Source organism: Hippopotamus amphibius, chromosome 11 (assembly GCF_030028045.1).
Source record: "Hippopotamus amphibius kiboko isolate mHipAmp2 chromosome 11, mHipAmp2.hap2, whole genome shotgun sequence".
Lineage (NCBI taxonomy): Eukaryota > Metazoa > Chordata > Mammalia > Artiodactyla > Hippopotamidae > Hippopotamus > Hippopotamus amphibius.
Window position 1 is genome coordinate 80,132,275 of NC_080196.1, and position 21,721 is coordinate 80,153,995.

The following is a 21,721-nucleotide window of genomic DNA, read 5'->3' on the forward strand; positions in this document are numbered from 1 at the left end:
GCTCAAAAGAACTGAGGTGGGAGGCAGTGCCCTTGGCAAGAAAGTAACATGGTCTTTTTTTTTTTTTTTTCTTTATTACCATAACACCCAGGTACTCAAATCCTAAACTTAACTCACTGGCAATATTTATTCTACTTATTTATAAGCAAATAAAGTAGGGTACGCTGCTACAGCTCTCTGAACTTGGATCACTTACGGAGTTCAGAAATTTTATAAACATTTAGAGGGAAAATTCTGAAGGGAATTAACTGAGACTTAGTAAGGAAAGAAAACCGGACAGTAAAATGGCTGACGGTTGATTCTATCTCTGACATGTCCCTTGAGTTTCTTTTAGCTTTATCATAAGAAAGTAACATGGTCTTACTTGAATGTCTAGCACTTTTTTAAGAATAAATGCTTCAATTTGTTTTCTTTTCTGAGTCGATGGTTCTTTTTGACAATTCCGACCGGTTTTATACAAAGACCTCTTCCCGCTGCTATAACCAGAAGTCCCCTATCCTCTGAAGTATCTTGAAGGTCAGGACACAAAACTGATTCTCTGTGAGAATCAATGGGAAACCATTATCCTAGGTTTAGGGGTGAAATAACTGATGTGATAGCTCAGAGAAGTTAGCCTTAGAGCAGGACATAGAGGTAGTTGGAAGGGAGAGAGTTCAACCAGGAAACTCTTGTATTAATCAAATAGGAAGGTTTTAAAAAATCTTAATTCAATGCGATGCAATGCAATTCCATAATTTTTTTTAAAGAATGTTCTATTTCTCATCCACCAGGTAACTTTCATGCTATTTAATACACATTTTTGAGGATATGTGACCTTGTGTTTTCTGTGTGTCACTCTGCTTCTGTGCACATACGTATAGGACACAGTCTAAAATTACTAACAGTTGGGAGCCCTTTTCCACATGCTCTGATGTTCATAATCACGAACTACCTTGCAGGTTCCATGCTTTCTTTGGCCCTTAGGCATTTGCATTTAATATTTCCTCCACTTGGTGCTTTCCTTTGCCCACCTTTTGTCACCTGGCTAAATGCTTTGCATCTGCCAGTCACAGTTTAAATATCACGTCCCCCAGGAAGCCTTACATAACATCATAATGGCCTTTCCATGCAGGTAACAAGCCATATTATAATTGCATATCTTCACATCAGTTTCTGACAAATCTAACCCCTATTAGACTTAAACTCTGTGAGGGTAGGGCCCTTGCTGCCTGATTTACCATTGTATTCCAAAACTCTGCTAAATTTTCAGAATCAGAATATGTGTTTTATCAATACATACAAAATTGCTCTAATGGGAAGTCATGTAAGATTCTTGTGAGGGGAACCAGCTCCTTATGACCTTTGGCAAATTACTTAACTTCTCTAAGCCTCAGTTCAATTTGAAACGGGAATAATCTTTATACTTGTTGGGAGGATGAAAGGGAAAAATGCATTTTAAAGCTCTTACTTACATGATGCCTGGTATATAACAAATGCTCAAGAAGGGTTCACTATTAGTCAGGAAGCAATTGCAGTCCTCAATGGTGACAATGGGGAGCACAGTTGACCGCCATTACTGGCCCCCACCCCCTGGACCCCACCATGTGAATGTCAAGGCTCACGTTCCCCTGGGACTGCTTCTAGCCAATGATTGGGTAGTGGGGGGACCAGTGCAGGGGACTTCTCTAAGTCAACTTTAGAGGACTGGGAGAGGACTTTTTCCCAGCATAGCTCTGTGGTTTGATTCTCTTTTATCCCATCCTCTACCACCCTCTGCTTCCATCTCCTTTCACACAAGTCAGACCAAGCCTCTCCTTGCCCTTTACTGATTCTACCCGGATCCTTCAGGAACTGCTCTGTACGTCTGACCTCATCCTCATGCCTGCTATTCAGAGGATCCCAAGGAACACAAGTGGTGCCAGGGTTGGTCCAAGGAGACAGGGACTAAACAACAGCCAGGGCCAGGCTGCCTCAATGACCACCCAGGGGACAAGGAGGATGCCATCCTGAGTGGTGTGAGCTACACACAGACTCTGGAGTAAGCGGTGGCCCAGTTGCTGCAGAGCTCTTCATTGGGACCTGGAAAAGACATCCTGGCAGAGGGGCTGCCCCTCCAAGGGCAGCCATCTAGGCACTGGAAAGATATGAGGGAGTGAAGAGGAAAATTAGAAACTTGCACTCAGCTAAAAATAACTCCATGCTTGTTCTGCTTTTGTAAAATATGCTTGCTGCGCCAAGAAAAACAGGATGACCCAGCAATCCAATGTAACCATAAGATGTTTTGCTAAAAATGGAATGTTCTGCACCTGCTCTTGTAAGTTTCTGTTTGGAAACTTCCCTGCTCTGTAAACCAAGTAACCAATCTACCCATGCTAACTGTAAACATATGCACTGACCCCTATAAAAGTAAAGCTCACCTTGAATTCAGGGCCTAGAACTTTGGAGCGTTAGCTCATCTGGGGCTGCCGGCTTAATAAACCTGAGTTCTCCAACCCTCCGAGTGTGGTGCTTGGCTTCTCGACGGACCGATTTCTGCAACAGGAGTAATTGCCACAAGGACAACAGAGTTGGCAGGTTATTGCTAAGGTGCACTGAGACCCCACAGAAGCATAATGAGAAACTGAGGGCCATGAACAAACAGTTAAAGGTAGCACAGGGAACTATACTCAATATTTTGTAATAACCTATAAGGAAAAAGAATCTGAAAAAGAGAGTGTGTGTGTGTGTGTGTGTGTGTGTGTGTGTGTGTGTATAACTGAATCACTGTGCTGTAAACCTGAAACTAACATGACATTGTAAATCAACTGTACTTCAGAAACTAAAACTAAAAATCCAATGGTAATTAAAAAGCTCAAAAAAAAAAAAAAAGGTAACAGTGAGAGCCAAACACCTTTTTGGTCACTTTCAAAGAGGCTGTTATCACCTGTAGTCAGAGGTCTGACAGCTGAGGAACAGACTCACTTGCTAGAGACACAGAACTCCACAGAATTTAAACACTCAGCCAAGACAGTCTGGGGACCTGGGTGAGAAAGCCTGGGACCTTGAAGCATAAGACAGGACAGCTGGGTGGATGTTCCGGTGGAGTTTGGCTGCGTAGACCCTAACCCTCAGGGCTCGAAGATGTGACCATGCCCCCAGCCCCACCCCACTAAAAGCCAGCACTTCCTCTATGCTGGGAGGTGTTGCCAAGCCCCCTCCCCAACAAGGTAGGTACCTCCCTCAAGAGGTGTTCCCACCTTCTCTCCTGGGGACCAGGCTAGAGTTAAATCTCAGCATCACCCAGCTGGGAATATCCTAGGCCTGATAGAGCAGGAAAGAGATTATCTATTGCAAGGATTGGGAAAATGAATTGCTTGTGGCCATGATTCATTGGGAACGGGTATGGAGGGGGCTTGATGAAGGCAGCAGGTAAGAGGACACGAGCATCACCAGGAATGGTGGTGGAGGGGTCTCCTCCAAGGCAAAAGCTGATAGCAAGAGATGCTGTCCCAGGGCTGGGTTCATGAACACCAATGGGACTGACGGGGTTTGGGGCAGTCAGGACCACGTGGGGATGCTCACTCACCAGAAGCCAGATGGCTGATGCCCCTGGGACAACTGGAAAAGTCAGAGGGGCAATCAGTGTGCACTGACTCACACAGTCAGCAGTTCATAGAGTTAATAGTCCATGGCATCTTTAGAGGCCAAATGCAGAGGCAGGCAACACGATGCTCTGCTTACTCCCTGTAGCCAGAGAAAGCAGAATCAAAGAGCAAGAGGCTGAGGGCAGGGGACCCAATGAAATATCATCATCCCTTGTTCAGATCCGGAAGCCACTCACTAGAGGAAAGGAATTTGCAAAACTGTGATAAGTATAAACTCAAATGAGTCCCTGGGTTTTTTTATCTTTCCTAAAGGGACTTATGGCTGTTACTTTGGTAACTGTACTTGGGGGGAAGTGAAATACTCAGACATGATGAAGGTGGTTGGACACAGGGTCTAAATTGATACTGATACTTGGAGAACCAACGCACCATCAGAAACCATTCAAAATAAAAGGGGTACTGAACAACCAAGTAGAAATAAAATGACTCAGCTAGTTGACATCAGATGAACTTTGCCACCATCATGTTGAGTATACAGATGGAGTGTCCACAGGGGCAGAGATAAAGGCTGTATACAGGGCTCAAAGCATGAACTCTACACTCCAAGCCTGCTAGCAACAGAGACTCGTGCTCAGCCCCACTTGTGTGAGAAGACCGAGAGCACATCATAGCACAGTGACTACATGAGACCCCTTCCAGCCTGGAAGGGCTAGCAGTTCATCCTCATAAGAATAAATATTTTCTGGGTATTAATTTGCATTTCCTGTTTGCAGAGCCTCAGCCAGCACCACTCTCTAGGGTTTATGGAATTCCTGACCCACAGGCATGGAATTGCATCCAACCAGGGGGCCCACTTTACAGTGAGGGAGGTAAGGGAGTGGCCCATGACCATGGGATACACTGTGTTGCATAGATTATTATCCAGAAGCAGCCAGCCTTGTAGAATTCCAGAATGGCTTTCTAAAGGCACAAATGAAGCTCAGAGGCAACACTGTGAATGGATGGGATGCTATCCTTCAGGATGCAGTATATGCATTTAATCAGAGACCTCTAGATGGCACTGAGTCCCCAGTGGGAAGGATGTATCAGTCTGGAGATTAAGAGGTGGCAGATGGAGTGGCCCCACTTACTCTCACTCCTAATGACCCCACTGGGGGATTTGGTGTTTCTCATCCTGCATCTTTAGGCTGGAGCCCTGGTCACCAAAGGGGGGGAGCACTCTGCAGAGGACACAGAAAGGTCCCATTGAACCAGAAGCCAAGGCTGTCATTGGACTCCTCTTGTCCATGGACCAACAGGACCAAGAAATGGAGGCACCATCTTGGCAGAGGTAATTGATCCTGATCAGAAGGAGGAGTTGGGGCTACCTTTACGCAACGAGGGCAGGAAGGAATACTTGAATCAGAAAAAACAAGTGGAAGAGTACTGTTTGGAATCACTATGCTTTAGCCCCTTTCTTCTCAGCTGCAGAATAACCCCTTCATTAAATCTCTCATTCATTCAACTAATTCTCATTTAACGGAGGCCTTTTTGTGCACTGTTCTGAGTGCTGGTTCTGCTCCAAATTCTTGTTTGAAACAAAATCCTTTGCAAGGCACTGGTCTTGCACAAATCTCTCTTCCTTATCCAGATTCTAAACTGGTTCAACTGCTGCTTTCTATTCAAGACGCTAAGGTGTTTGATTTCCAAGGCAGGGCAAACCCAACAGATGATACTTCTTACAGCTCAGCAGGTCAGCTTGTGGGACAAGGAATGTGATTCATCTAGCCTTTGAAAAGCCCCCAAATCTCCAAGATTGCTAGGTTAGTCCTTAACGAGGCGGGGCAGAAAGCAAAAGGGTGAAAGAAAAAGCTGGAGAGAATCTTGAATGTATGGGAACTCATGTAAGCTAAACATGTAAAAAACTCCCATTGTGGTAAGACTTCAAGGTCACCTGTGGATGGAGAGCATCCCTCAGGACCCCAGAATGGACACTCCTCTTGCAGTGACGGAGAAACAATGTTCTAGAACTAGGGAACTTTGAGTATTGATGAAGCTCAAAAATTCCCAGAAAAGTATTCAAAGATGCCATCAGGCATTCACTCGTTAGTATGAAATAATTTCTGGCTTTTCCTAAGAGTTAGGTCTTAATAGGGAAAAAAGTAAACCCAGAACTCGTTTCCTCAGGGACACGCTGGGCCCTACGTGGATAAAAACACAAAGTGAAGTTTAAGACTCTGAAATTAAATCTGTCAAATCTCACAACTCTGTTCAGATTGGGGTCTTGTCTTTTCCTGAGAGCCACTGGGGAGCATTCTAAAGAAGAAAATCATTTGCTAGCCATGTTGTTTTGATTTTTGCTTTTGACCACATTAAAGATATAGAATAGATCCCCTACTGCTAAGAGCCCCACACCAGCAGCATCACTCAGCCTTCAGGGTTGTCAGAAACAAGAATCCCCAGCCCTGCTTCATACCTATGGAATCAGAATCTGCATCTTAACAGGGCCCTCAGGAGACATGCGGACACACTTACGTTTGAGATGCCTGGCATTGCTCGGTGTCCAGGCTAAGCATCTGGAAAATTGGCTTAGATGTTGACTCTGCCACTTACTGGCTGACAAATGGCTCAGCAGCTTTGTACAATAATTCGACCTCCTCATCTGCTGGACAGACGTTCCCTCTGCCTGCTCTTTCGCTTATTTCTAGTCTTTGTTTTTACTCCACCGTGTGTTTCTCTAGTTATAATTTTTCACATTTCGTGTTTCATGTTAGTGTTCTTTCCTCATTTGTATTCTTACTGGACACCTTTGCCTAAGGAGGAGGGAAGAGACCCACCCATACATCCCTATGCAAGAATTCCACCCCAGCTCTGTTTATGTCAGTGAAATTGACATGATTGTTTAATGAATGTAAAAATAATTTTATATTTAAAAGGTTTCCCCTGCATGCCAAACAGTCTGAAGATTCCAGGTCAACATCTGAATGAGTAGCCAATTTGTATGAAACTGGTCAATACAAAGTGTGTCTTTCTAGCAGATTCTAACTAATCACTATACTTTTCATTTCTTTGACAATATAAAATATGGCTAACTGATGACATACAAATTATTCTCCTTACATTAACCAAAAGGTCATGCCTCAGTCTCCCTTTTACACAATGAAGCCTTGCTGTAAATGATCTCTGTGGCCTCGTCCAGCTCTAAAATCCTGTGATTCTAATTTGCGCATTGCTCAGATTGAAACTTTTGTTATTAAAGGTTGAAAATCAGGGAGACATGATTTAATGTGTCTGCCTCGGGATGCATCCCTTAGATGCATCCATCTGAAGAGGAGACTTGACCCAAAAGGCCTCCCAAATTCTGTTCATCCCATCTCAACAAAACTCAGGCTCTCAGAAATTCAAGGACTATCTGGTTGAACGCTTTTAACCAAGCTTTTTAAATTTTTAATCCCAAGCCTCCTTTCAACTCAATTATTTATCTCATTGCAAATGTCTAACATCCCTATCAATTTCCTAAAGGTAAATATGCATGAAGTTTGGGCCCCAAATTAAACACTGGGATTTTGAGGTTGATTTTTAAATGTAGCTGGTCAGCAATTCAGTTTCTGAGGAGAAATTTAGAGGAGTAATTGAATGACTTACCACTCCGTAAGGAGGGGAAAACCCTTTCTACAAATATTCCTTTTCCTGTAAGTGCCACATAATTTTCTGATTGTAAATCTTTTTGGACCTGGAAATCTAAATTCTGATGCATTGTTTAATCCTGAGTTAATCACACAAGTTAAAAATTTTCAGAACAAATCCTTTAGAGAATGTATTAACAGCTCTTGAACAGAAATAAATGTCCTTCATCTTAGAAAACAGAAACATGTCAATGTCTATCTGATCAGAACAACAGACATTTAACCCTCAAGGTGTCCAGCCATTTCCACTAGAGATTGAAGATGGACAGTTGCAATAACAATAGGTCATGTTTAAATGTTAGCTACTAACTTCTCATTAGTTCCTTCTCACTTAGCTATGGATTTGCAAAAATTCAATAGATTTACCCGCTGTGTGGATGTGAAGGGATGAAGCACTTTAGATAATGTCACAGAAGCAATTGACCTTTACTGATCACTTGTTATGCACCAGAGATGTCCTAAGAGCTTTTCTTGTGGTAACACATTTCATCTTCACAACTGTCTTTTACAAGTGAGGAAACCAAAGTACAGAAAGAGAGAATAACTCGTGCAAGGTCACAGAGGTGGTAACCAGCAGAGTGACCATTTGAATCCAGGCTGCCTGACCTCAGAGCCTACATCCTTTACCTTGGCCTTAGTTAACCTTGTTCTAACCAACTCCAAATCGAACATACACTTGATTAGATTAGATTAGGTTATATCATAATATATCATGTTTATCCATATGTTAACAATATACGATTACATCATACTACAGTATGTGATATTATATTTTATATGATGGTGGTACTAGGATTCAGAAACAGTCATTATAATTCAGGTTCATTGGGTTGAGGAACCCCCATCGTCTTCCCTAACTTATAACTTCAGTTTACCTATTGGGCTCGTACCTTAAAATAAATAAATAAATTAAATAAGAAAATAATCCAAACAAGAACAAACCCATTTACTGGCTCTACTTCATAATAAATACCAGCGTCCTGGGGTCCCATTGTCAGTGTTCTTCTCCATCAGGGGTTCCTCAAATACCTGGAGGAACGGAACCAACGCTGAACAGCAGGCTCAGCCTGGAGGGATGGAAGGCGTTCACATGCCCGTCTGCAGGGGGCACACTCAGCAAGTCGCTGGCCTATGGGGGCTCTGAGGGAATGGTAGCCCAGTATTATCAGACTCTCTAATTTATCCAGAGAAGTCAGAAATAATGAATTTTTTAAAGTTGATAATAAGTATAAAAACCCAACATAAAACACTGGAGAGGCAGAAGAATCCCTGTGAGCAGATAAGTGATACTCATGGTCTGAATGCCATCTGGTCTTCAGTTTGTTACCTCAGTGCTGGTCTCTACTTTCTTGCAATGACATCATCTACCTCCTTGGTCTTGTCAACTACCATTGGCACTTGTGATCTACCTCTACAAAGATGAAGTCATGTGCTGCTGCAGCTGCTAACTGCCAATGCCCCCTTGAAAGGTGTTCAGGGTGGGGAGCTGAAATGAGGCACTCTGTGCTCTGTACAAAACTGGCAGAACAGGTCTTTAGATAGTCAGATATTTTCAGGAGCCAACTTTATGAGCCCAATTCTTGTATCTCCTCCTATCTAGAAAAACACTAAAATCCTTCATGGTGACGACTGTTCCTTGTGACTAGCAGTAACTGTCTGTAAACAGTAAGTGCTTGATTGCATGTTTTTCCCTTTCACCAAAACCACATATATATTGAACTTCCCCCCTGCTTCTTTAGAACAGTTTCTCAGAGCTATCTGGGATGCTGTCTCCCGGGCTGCAGTCCTCATTTTGCCCCAAATAAAACTTAACTTGCAACTCTCACGTTGTACATTCTTCTTAAGTTGACAGTCTCAAAGCTCATCTAATGTTCATGATTCCCATACTTATATTTGAGCTTACTGCTGAGCTCTGCATCCCAATCTTTAATCACCTCTTAGGCAGATTCTTGCCTGGAGGCACCTCATACACAATGGATGAGTTGGTGAAAATCTCCTCCATTTGGAGTGAGCTTGACCTTGGTTAATGCAATCACTTCTATGTAATCACCCAATGATCATCCTCATTCATTTAACTCACAGATGTTATTGATAAGCAAGTCCAATGGAATCTACCTCAAGGTATTTCTGAAATCTCTCCAACAATTCCCATATGGTCTGTTTAAATACAATGAGAGTTCTCCATTTTTTTAAGCTATAAACTATTTTCTTTTAACAACATTTTACTTAGAAGACCATATTATCAGGTTAAAGTTGGAGGCCCAGATTCCCACCCATTCACCCTAAGTGGCCCATGAGGCATCTCTAAGAGACTCACGCTATTCCCTAAAACACAGTTTAAAAACCAGGCATAAACATAAACCTCCCAGATAGCTTCCCCAGCTCCATTCTTTCCATCTACCACACTGCCACAAAAATTATCTTTCTAAAACATAGGCATGGTCAGAATTCTACTTTAAAAAGCTTTGGTAGTGCATTGTTAACTAAAGGATGAAATGCAAACTCCTTAGTACGAACTTCTATCTTCCCCACCTGAGTGTCTGTCCAGGCACCCATCCCGCCTCAGTTCACTGTAGCCACACTGACCTTTTCACTGTCTACTCCCATGCCTCTTGCTTGGTTCATTCCAATACTTTGGCCAATAAAAGGTTGATCTGAGTCTAAAATGGCACTGGAGATATAGGCTGGCATGTGACTTGCTTTCCACTAATGTCGATACAAATGGAACTGTTCCCTAGCAGGGCAGCATCAGTCAGATGGGGGATCATCTGACTTCTGTAACAGCTGGGAGCTATACCTGCCTAGTCTTCAGTCCCTGGGTCATCTGTAGAGTGGCATTCACAAATATGTATAATAAGCATCTGATATCACCTGCCTTAAACTGCACTAACCCTGTGACTGAGCCTTATTATCAGGCAGTGTTACCTAGCCCTCAACTAACCAAGGCACTTCTAGTTATAACACATGAACTATTCATATTCAAAGTTACCATCAATAAAGAAATATTTGGGGCAATTATCCTGTGCCCTGCATAATTAAGGCCACAGGAAAAAATGGACACATTTTCTATGGTCCAAAATGTGATCAAGTTCAGAAAACAGAACTAAAATATCAAACATTTTAATGAGCAGCTTAAAGCAATAAAGCAATTAAACTTCATAGAATTAATGCTAAAGAAATTCAAGGAAAGAGTGTTCCAGAGCTCTTATGATAAACCTCATGAAAGAGACCGTGTTAAGGTGGGATTTGAAGGCAGGAAGGAGTTCCATAGGGGAAGAAAAGGCATTTCAGGCTGTAACAGGGAAGAGCTAAATCAGACTCCTGTGTTGGACCTGTTTCTTTGACTTTAACCTTTGCTTTTTGATGCTTTTGTTATTATAATCATACATAATGGCCTGCCTCAGGGAACCCTGCCCCTCTGCCTGAATGTTAAACTAAAGTGCCTTTGCTCACAGGGAGAAAACGTGACCCTGCCCACCTGTGAAAGACTGCAGAAAAGAAGAAATTAACAATCCCCTCCCCGATGCTGGCCAAGCCAGGTAAAACTAATGGCCTTTTTATTTTACTTCATCACCTCCTCCCCCTCTCTGTTCTATAAAATAAATTGGCATCCAGACCCCGATAAGATGGTTTTGGGGGGTACACTAGTCACCATCTTCTTGGTATGCCGCCTTTCAAATAAATTCACTATTCCTTGACTCAGCACCTTGTCACCCAATTTACTGGCCTGTCATGCAGCAAGCAGAGCCAGCTCGGACTTCGTAACAGGGCCAAAGAAATAATATGAGCAAAGGTTCAAAGGTTAAAAACAGCCTGGCTTGTGACTACACCAGAAAGAGAGAAATGGATTGGGATGTTGAATCGTTTAAAGGATTTCAGTTCCAGAAAGTTTCACGTTTGTATGGTAGGCTGTGCAGCATCATTAAAGGTGTTGTTGCATGTGTTTGTGTGTACCTGTTGCTGGAGAATGAAATGAAGGTGATGTGTAAGGAATCAACTTTGTGGGCTGGTAGAGGGTGCAAGATGGATCACAGGGAGAAGCTGGAATCAGAGAACCTGGTTAAGAAATCAGGAGACTGCAGTAATCAAGGTACAAGTGCTGTGACCGTGGACCAGGGTCATGTCGGTGACCTGCACTGAAGAGGAGATGTCCCCTGTGAAGGATGAACCACCAGGGCTTTTGAAAGTCTGAATTTAACCAATAAAAGAAAGAATGAGCAGCCCTAAATGAGCACCAGGTTTGCATCTGAAGGGATAGGATTAGAGTGTTATTTTTAACAGACACCAGAGCTAAATTGAATGATGGAAAAAAAAAATTTCCCTTTCTTTTTAAAAATGTTGGATTTGAAGAGCTCTCTTAGCCTGATTTCTTTTGAAAGCAAGGCCTGAGGTGATGATTAATGTGTGGACACATGATTTGCAGGTGACGAAACAGCGAAGTGAGGTGAGGAAGGATGTGGGCTGCGCGGGGATACTTTCCTGGACCAGTCACTGTCTCACAAGGAGCCTAGCACAGGCTCAGTGGGTGTTTCTCTCAGCTCACAGGACTGTTCCACACAGGCTGAGAGGCAAACTCATACTTTGTATTAGTCTGTGAGTGAAAGGAAGAAGGGAAATAAATCCCCTTGGCTCCCATAGAGTCCTGTTTCTCTTCAGTCAAAGTTCACTCCAAAGGCCATTAACTCCCTCGTTACCTGGCTCTTAGGTAGGCACTAAGGATGCCAGAAGCCATCACCTGTGGATGTGAGGGGCTTCATCCAAGACCTGACATTGTCGGGGAGCCCCAAATTCCAGGTCAACAAGCTGCCAGAGGGAGGGACCGGCATTTGTAGGAAAAGTGACCAGTAGCCTGGTGTTGTTCTGAAAGGTGTTGGTGCCTTTGCAGGAAGAGCACATCAGAGGGGCTCTGACATTGACACATCTGATATGAGAAATAAGCCCTCCAAGTAGGATTAACTTGCAGAAGTTTGGACATATGGGGTAAAAGCCTGGAGGGAATCTTGTAAGAGAAATTACAGGGTCAGAGTTTATCATTTTCTCCCATATAGTTATAACTGAAAGTTGGGAGAATAGGTAAATTCAGTACACAGAGACAGGAGGGAAAAATGTGACCCCAACACTGGGAACCAAGGAACATAAGGAAAAGCAAGGGAAGAAGGAAATACAGCATCATCACCTTAAAAAACCAACAAGGGATTAACTTTCAAAATACACAAACAGCTCATATAGCTTAATATCAAAAACAAACAACCCAATCAAAAAATGGGTAGAAGACCTAACTAGACATTTTCCCAGAGAAGACACACAGATGGCCAAAAAGCACATGAAAATATCTGCAACATCGCTAATGATTAGATACATGTACATCAAAACTACAAGGTACTACCTCACACCAGTCAGAATGGCCATCATCAAAGTCTACAAATAATAAATGCTGGAGAGGGTATGGAGAAAGGGGAACCTCATACGTTGTTGGTGGGAATGTACATTGATGTAGCCACTATGGACAACAGTATGGAGGTTCCTCAAAAAACTAGAGTTACCATATGACCCAGCAATCCCACTCCTGGGCATATATCTGGGAAAGATGAAAACTTTAATTCGAAAAGATGCATGCACCCCAATGTTCACAGCAGCACTATTTACAATAGATAAGACACGGAAGCAATCGAAGTGTCCATCAACAAATGAGTGGATAAAGAAGATGTGGTGTATATATACTGTATATATACAATGGAATATTACATAGCCACAAAAAAGAATGAAATAATGCCATTTGCAGCAACATGGATGGACCTAGAGATCATCATATTAAGTGAAGTATGTCAGACAGAGAAAGACAAATATCATATGATATCACCCATATGTGGAATTTATTTTATGTGGAATATTCCATATATGGAATAATTTTTTTAAAAAGATATAAATGAACTTATTTACAAAACAGAAACAGACTCACAGATATCAAAAACAAACTTATGGTTACCAAAGGGGAAATGTGAGGGGTGAGGGATAAATTAGGAGCTTGAGATTAACATACACACACTACTATATAAAATAGATAACCAATAAGGACCTACTGTATAGCATAGGGAATTCAACTCAATATTCTGTAATAACCTATGAGAAAAGAATCTGAAAAAGAACTAATATATGTATACGTATAACTGAGTCGCTATGCTGTACACCTGAAACTAACACAACATTGTAAATTAACTATATTCCAATATATTGTTTAAAAATGATACAAATGTATATTTAAAAAATAACTGAATTGTCTATACCGTATATTCACCTGAATGTCTCACACATAACCCGTGTAAAACTGATTTCATAGTCCCCCGACCCTACCTGATGCTCCTCTACCTAGAATAATGGCACCACCATCCATTCGGCAAGCCAGACACCTTTCCGTCACCACCCACACCCAAACTGTCACCAGTGTTATAGATTTCACCTTCAAAATATCTACCGAATCCATATACTCTACACCTATATACTTACCATGCTAATCGAACTGGCTATTTTTCTTCAGCTAGGCAACAAAATGGCCCATGAGTTTATCCACCTGTACAATCTTTTTGAATTTTTGCAATCTATTCTCAAAATCCAGAGCTCCCCAGGCAATGACATGTGTGGGTTATAGGTACCCAAGGAGCGAGGTGTGCAACCCAGAGTCTGGCCAGATGGAAGCTTCTGTAGATACAGTGCAAGACACTCCCCAAATCTCTGTTCCAAATAACCTGTGTTTACTTCTGCCTGACATGTCATTTTATCCGTGTCCAAGTAAACTGCAAGATGACCATCCTCACAAGGCATGTGGGCGAGTGCACTTCACAAATGACAGCTTCAGCATTATACTGGACATTTTTTACAAATTCAATTTTTAATATACATCTTAATGTTTGTATTTCATTGTATTACTGTAATTACATTATATGAAAATTAATGAGTGATAATTAATTACTGTTTTAGCCAAATCTCAGCTAAATACCCCAAAATCTCTTCTTACTTTCACCAGGGCATGAAAGAAATATCATCATGCTCTAAGTATACCATGACACAGACAATTTGGGAAAGCAGGGCTGTTATCTGTAGTCAAGGTAGCCTTAAACAAACAAATCTGATCACATAAGTCCTCTGCATAAAAGCTAATGACCTCACGGTTCTCTTGGAATGAAGGTCAAGATAGGACATCTAGGCCCTGCGTATCTGCCCATGCTTCCACTCTGGTGCTATATTCAGCCCCACCTTTCTCACTCTTTGCATTCCAATTACCTTGACTTCTTTCATCTCCTTAAAAGCATCACGCTTTCTTCATAGACTCCAATCATAGGCTTTGTATAGGCAGATGTCCCTCTGCAATGAGAATGCCTCCCCCTCACCCTGTGCTGTCCCCCAGTTAATTTCATTTCACTCTATAGCTTTCAGCTGAAGGACAACTTCCCCCATACACCTGCCCTTCCCAGGCCAATTCAGGACTCTTCTATTTATCTACCAGTTGTCATGGATACTTACATTCACCATTGTATCCCCATCACCTAACACAGTACTTGCCATTCAGCAGGAGCTCAATAAATAACTTTCAAAAACTAGATGGAGAGCTAAGTTCTAGCCAGCCTGGGTCAGGCCTGAGGTTGTGAGCTGTGGCTGTTCAGCCCGATTCCCCGCTGCACATGGTTCCACCAAGTGTCTGACAGGTCTACCCTTAAAATCTGACTGTGATGGAGGCTCTGTTTCCTTTTGCTTGACTTTGTATATGTAAACAAACATCGAGGAACTTTTCATAGAATAGCAATCAATCATCATGATTCCTTCTAATACGACAAAACTGTCTCATCTTTTTTGTGTAACATTCTGTTCTTTGTCAAAACATGCTCACATTTTATGTAAATGGTGCACATATATTTGTTTGATGATTTTTTATTCAGCACAATATTACATACATTTTTCTTAAATACTATATTGTCTTTACAGCTATCATTTTATACAACTTCACAATTAGTTCTTCCAAAATATTTCTTAGGAGGGGCTGTACTGTGCCGAGCACCATGGAAGCACCAGAGAAGCAAAGATTCATTCAATTTATATGAAAAAATAGTAAACAAAGAGGTGGGTTAGCAATGGGAGAGGAAATAGGATCAAGAGGAGTTATTTTGGTTTGTTTTTTAACTCCCATGGAAAAACACATATGTGTATGCTGATGAGAATGATGTAGTAGAAAGAGGAAAATTGATGATGTAGGAGAGATTTGCTGGAAAGATATCCTGAGGTAAATGAGAGGGTTGGGATTGACAAATACACACTACTACATTTAAAATGGATAACCAACAAGGACCTACTGTATAGCATAGGGAGCTCTGCCCAATATCCTGTAATACCCTAAATGGGAAAAGAATTTGAAAAAGAATAGATTCATGTACAACGGAATCACTTTGCTGTACATCTAAAACTAACACAATATTGTCAATCAACTGTACTCCAATATAAAATAAAAATTTTTTAATTTTAAAAATAAAAATGAACAAAGAAATAAATAAAAAGAATTTAGTGCAGCGTGTATGGGACAGAGAGGAAGGTGAGTAGCTATGGTGGGAGAGTGGGGGAGATTTCCTCTGATTGCTTCAGTTTTCTTAATAACTGTAAAAAAGTAGACGGCAAAGTGATCAATGAAAAGTGGGGATGTTGGAGAAGGTGGTGAAGGTTTGAGGAAACAGAAGTACAAAGTGGTGATCTAGGCCAGTGGACGGGCCAGGGATTGATTGCTGTGAGGATGAAAGTCAAACTGGAGGTTTGTGGTCATGAAGAGTGATGCCAGTCAGTGTGTTTGTGACTTCTTTCTCCAACCACTTTTAGCCGCATGAATGAATGTGCAAAGTTGGTTCAAGGTTAGCTTTAACCAGGGTTGTGTGGTTTTGACAAGTTAGGATAACATGGTGTTAAAGGAGCAAAGGAACTGAGGAAATATCCGAGGGAGTGATTTTAATGATGTGTATTTGTGACATACTCTCATTCCCAGAGGCTCACAGTCTGGTGAGGGAAATATACGAAACAATTACATGGTAAAAAATATGAGAATAGAATACACAGGATGCCATGAGAACACAGAAGAAGGATCTGATGTATCATGTTTTACTAAATCATTACAGAATTATCACTATCAATTACAGAAAATGTCACAATAAACATTTGGGGACATACAGCACATTTTTAATAATACTCTGAATTTTAAAAGTAAGTCTGAATTTTTTAATTCCTTCCCTTTATAACTAATATTTGGTTTTTATTTTCCACACCCAGATATTTCAGAGCATTGTGAGAATGCTTAAAGTTTCAGGATTTTTGTTTGGACTTTTAGTGATATAATTATCTCATTTTTATAATTTTCTCTTATAGATTCCAGAGGTTTCCTAGGGATATTAGAGTCAAGCACAGACATTACACTGAATTTGGAATTATCACTGCAGGTGCCACCCAGCCTTGAACATGACCTTATAAATCAAAGATTATTATGTCAAGAGCCAGATTTTCTTCCTTGTGTTCTCTTTTTGTTAGGGAACCATTGACAGAAACCGACCACCCGGACAGTCATGATAATAATCGCTTGCATGAGTTATCTCACAACAGGAGGTCTCAATAAGGAACCCAGAAGTGACAAGCTATCACCAGCCAGAAGAATTCAGGAGGGGCCAAAAGGAGGGAGGAGACATCAGCGCATAATAAGTCCTGCCAACCTCCCAGAAACCGTCATGCTGGAATCCATCTTGTCTGAGAGATGCACGTGCCACCAGCAAGGCCAGAGTCAGACTACACATGGGCACAAGAAAGGTGATTGGCCAGAGACAACCCGCATACTAACCCCATGACCATAAAACCTGAGACTGCGAGCCACGTGACAGAGAAGTCCTCCTGGGTTCCCTTACCCTGCTGCCCTCCACCCAGGCACCCCTTTCCAGTAACATCTTCTGCTTTGTCAGTGTATGTATCTCTTCAAACAATTCATTTCCAAATGTCAGACAAGAGCCCACTCTCAGGCCCTGGAAGGGGTCCCCCTTCTGGTAACATTTTCTGAGGAGGTCTCACCAATATATAATATGAATTGTTCCCTTATAGTTTATTAGAAATGCATGCACATACTTGAACTCCAGCTGTGGAAAGTACCAAGTTATTCAGCAGACAGAAGACACATACGTGGAGGTGATATATATCTTATCTGTTTGGCCATATCTACCCAGGGTACACATATTTTAAATTATTTTCTAACTTTAGTTGCCAATGGGTCTATTGAATTAATCAGTCTTGTACCAATCAACACCACCTCAGCATTGCATATGTCCCACCTTGTAAGTGCTAGAGGCTATAAGCATATTTTTAACAATAGTTCCAATGTTTGCTGTTGAAAATAGTTGGGGGTGAAACAGAAAACTCTCTTCATAGTGAAATTGTCAGTTTCTTTTAAACCATAAATGATTAAGTTGTCCTTAAATTATTAAGCATGTACGCTTGAATTCTTTATCTTCAAATTACTTAAACTTTCTATACAATTGATGGGTTATACCTTGTGGACAAGAGACAAAGAACAATGGCTTCTTACCATTTACACACAGGAAAGAAGCCCTGCCTCCCTCTCTCATGCCAAAAAGATGGAGAGAAACCTTTCCCCCTTGGAGCCAGGATGGAAAGGATCCTAGGTTCTAACTTTAACCTTTTGGAATGTCAATAAAACCTCTCCAAGAACCAGACAGCCCCCTGGGTATTGGATTTTTATTTATTTATTTTTGACCTAGAAATGCCTCCAACATTTGGACTTTGTCCCTTTTGACATGTAAACACCTGAGGAGATGACACTTCAAGCTTCCTTGAACCTGGGGACTTTGTAGCCTCCTTTGAGCTGTAACGTTTTGGCCACGTCAGGGAAGTAAGAAAAATTGTATTCTCCTTTCACATAGAGTATTTAGCTAGACAAATTGCCATATACTCTTCTCACGGTGTGGGAAGAGTAAAATATTTCTAGGTGAAGGGAAAGCAAACATTCTCTATTTTCTTATCATATGCATTTCCATGTGTCAGGAGACAAGAGTTTTTACAGGAGCACTGAGAAATCCAGGGAAACTTTATTTCCCCATAGTATGTAAATTGTTCTTCAGTAAAGCTGATTGGATAAGAGTAAAAGAAAGGAATAAACTACTGATACATGAAACAACATCATGAATGTTGATGAATCTCAAAAAATTACGTTGTGTGAAAGAAGCTACACACAAAAGAAAACATACTGTATGATTTCATATATAGATAACATTCAAGGATGGGTAAAACTAAATGATTGTAATAAAAGTCAGAATGTTTGCCTCTAGAAAGGTGAAGCTGGATTGTAAGGGGCACAAAGGAATTTTCTTTGGACATGAAGCTGTTCTATTTCTTGAGTCAAGTGGTAGTTGTACATGTGTACACAAAACTCAAAAAACTGTACACTTAAATCTGGTATTTCACTGTTTGTAAAATTTACCTCACTTTTTAAAAAGTATTCTTCACATATATTCTTTCTTTGTATGCTGACTTACGTTAAAATTCTTAGTCTCTAAGTAAAATCTTCTCTATTAATTCTTAATTCTCAAAATGAAAAACAATAATTCAACCACAAAACAATTTTGAATCCTTTCTCTTCTTCCTTCTACCTCCTCTGGGGCTGCTAAGCAAGAGTAAATGCAGTTGTCTCCAAGACATACCAACGTGAATTCTATTTAACAGAGTGAAACTGCCCAAAGCGATACGATAGCAAAACCAGGACTGTACTCCTAAAATTCTGATTCATAAATCCATCTTGATCTTTTAGATACAAGCTATCCTGCTAAATGAAAACTATTATCATGATGATAAACTGGAAGAGACAGAATGATATCTGATATACCAAAGTTGTCACCAAGAGGATAGGAGGACTAGTGACTAGCAAATAAATGACAAATGGCTGAGAAACTAGTAAAACTAGAACACTATCAGCAAAATGTCAGCCATGGAACTAGAGTTTATAAAGCTTCAGTTGGAAAAATACTTCAGAGAATATTTTAACATATAGGTACCGAAATGGCGACAGTATAACCTACAGAAAACAAAGAAAAATGTAGCTTGTATATTAGAAGTATTCCTAAGTTTATCCATTTAAAAATTTAAAATTTCCTTCAGATGTGTTCTTCTTCTATTGCTGTTGACAAGTGATCAGAAATGTAGAGACTTAACAGAAACTTAACATTTTACAGTTCCGGAGGTCAGGAGCCTGACTACTTAGTTTCACTGGGCTAAGTCAAAATGTCATGAGCTAATTCTTTTCTGGAATATCTGGAGGAGAACTAACATCCCTGTTTTTTCTAAATTCTAGTGGCCACCTGGATTCTTTGATGTGTGACCCCCTTCTTCCATTTTCAAGGCCAGAGCCAACGACAAAAGATCAACTCCTTCTTATTCAGCCATCTCTTTCACTTTTGCACTAGGAATATCCTTCACTTTTAAGGACTTGTGATTTGGTGGGGCTCACCTGAATTCTGCATAATAATCTCCTCTTTTCAAGACTCTTCACCTTAATCACATCTGTAAAGTCCTTTTCCCTATGTAAAATAACATTTATAGATTCTGAGAATCAGGTCATGGTTGCAATTGGGGGACATTATTTTTGCCTACTGTAGTGGTTATCAAAGATTCTTCACAGAGAAGTGTGATGCTCAAATGAGATATTGAAAAAATGGATAAAAAGGAGCTCTGCTTCTGAATATGACAGAGATACTGCATCTACCCTTTCAGCTGAAACAACAACAACAACAAAAATATTGCTTTCAGGCATTGGATATCAGACATCACAGGACAGTGATCTCAGAGCAAGGAGACAGGGTGAACATTAGACTTCTCCAGCTTGGCACCTGGAGAGAGAGTCTAGGTTGTAGCTCAAGGAGGGAAAACTCAGGGGAAGCCCAGAGATCTCCCACAGTTGAGGAAAGGGAGATGAGAGTGGAGAAGCCAGAGTGACCATACATCACAGAGAAGATTACCAGAAAGGAGAAAGCTATATATAGAGAGAACTAGAGAGAACTCTGGAGATCTACAGAGTCTCCAGGAGTTATCAGCTGAGCACTGATCAGCACATGTGTGTGGAAACTACCTGAGACCAAGGAAGGATCCACCCAAAAGGAGTAGAGAAAGAGCTCCAGAACTCATGCAAAGCTGAGAATATTTTAAAACAATGCCATTTACACTAGCATCACAAATATAAAATACTTAAGGACAAATCTAATACTCTGATAAAAGATGTGCAATATCTGTACACTGAAAACTGTAAAATGCTACTGAGAGAAATTAAAGACCTAAAAAAATGGAAAGATATACCATATTCATGGATCAGAAGATTCAATATTTTTAAGATGTCACTTCTCTCCAAAATGATCTATAGATATAACAAAATCCCAAGGAAAACATAATCCCAGCAGTCATTTTTAGTAAAAATCAACAATACAAATCTAAAACATATGTAAGAATAAAAAGTTGGAGGATTTATACTCTTATTAAGACTTACTCTAAAAGCTACTGTAATCAAGACATTGGGGTATTGACATAAAGATAGACAAATCAATGGAAGAGAATGGATAGTTCAGAAATAGACTGACACAGACATAGTTACCTGAGTTTTGACAAAGACTCAACTGGATAGAAATAAATTAAATGGTGCTGAAACAATTGGATTGTCACATAAAGATAGAAATGAACCTCGACTCTCATCTAACACCACATACAAATATTAATTCAAAATAAATCATAGATGGAAAGGAAAGAGATAAAACTACACAACTTCTAGAATAAAACTTAGAAAAATATATTAGTGACCCAAGGTTTGGCAAAATTTCTTAGATAAGATACAAGAAACAAATTCTAAAAGAAAAATAAATCAGGAAGTTGGATCTTGCCAAGTATAAAAAATGTTGTTTTTTTAAAAGCACTGTTAAGACATGTACACATTGCTATATTTAAAACAGATAACTAACAAGGACCTATTGTGTAGCACAGGGAACTCTGCTTAATAGTCCATAATAACCTAAATGGGAAAAGATTAAAAAAGAATAAATACATGTATATGTATAACTGAATCACTTTGTTGTACACCCTGAAACTAATGTAACATTGTTAATCAACTCTACTCCAATATAAAATAAAAATTAAAAAAAAGAAAGAAAGAAAATGAAAAGGCAAGCTGCAGATTGGGGGGAGATATTTGCAAAACATCCAACAAAGAAATGTGTCTAGAATATATAAAAAACACAACTCAATAATAAGAAATGACTCAGGAATGGTCAAAAGATGAGAACAGACACTTTATCAACAAAGAGATATAGATGGCCAACAAGCACATGAAGATAAACTCAACATCATTAGTCATTAGGTAAATGCAAATTGAAACAATAATAAGATACCACTACACATCCCAAAGTCAAATACCAAGTGTTGGTGAGTCGG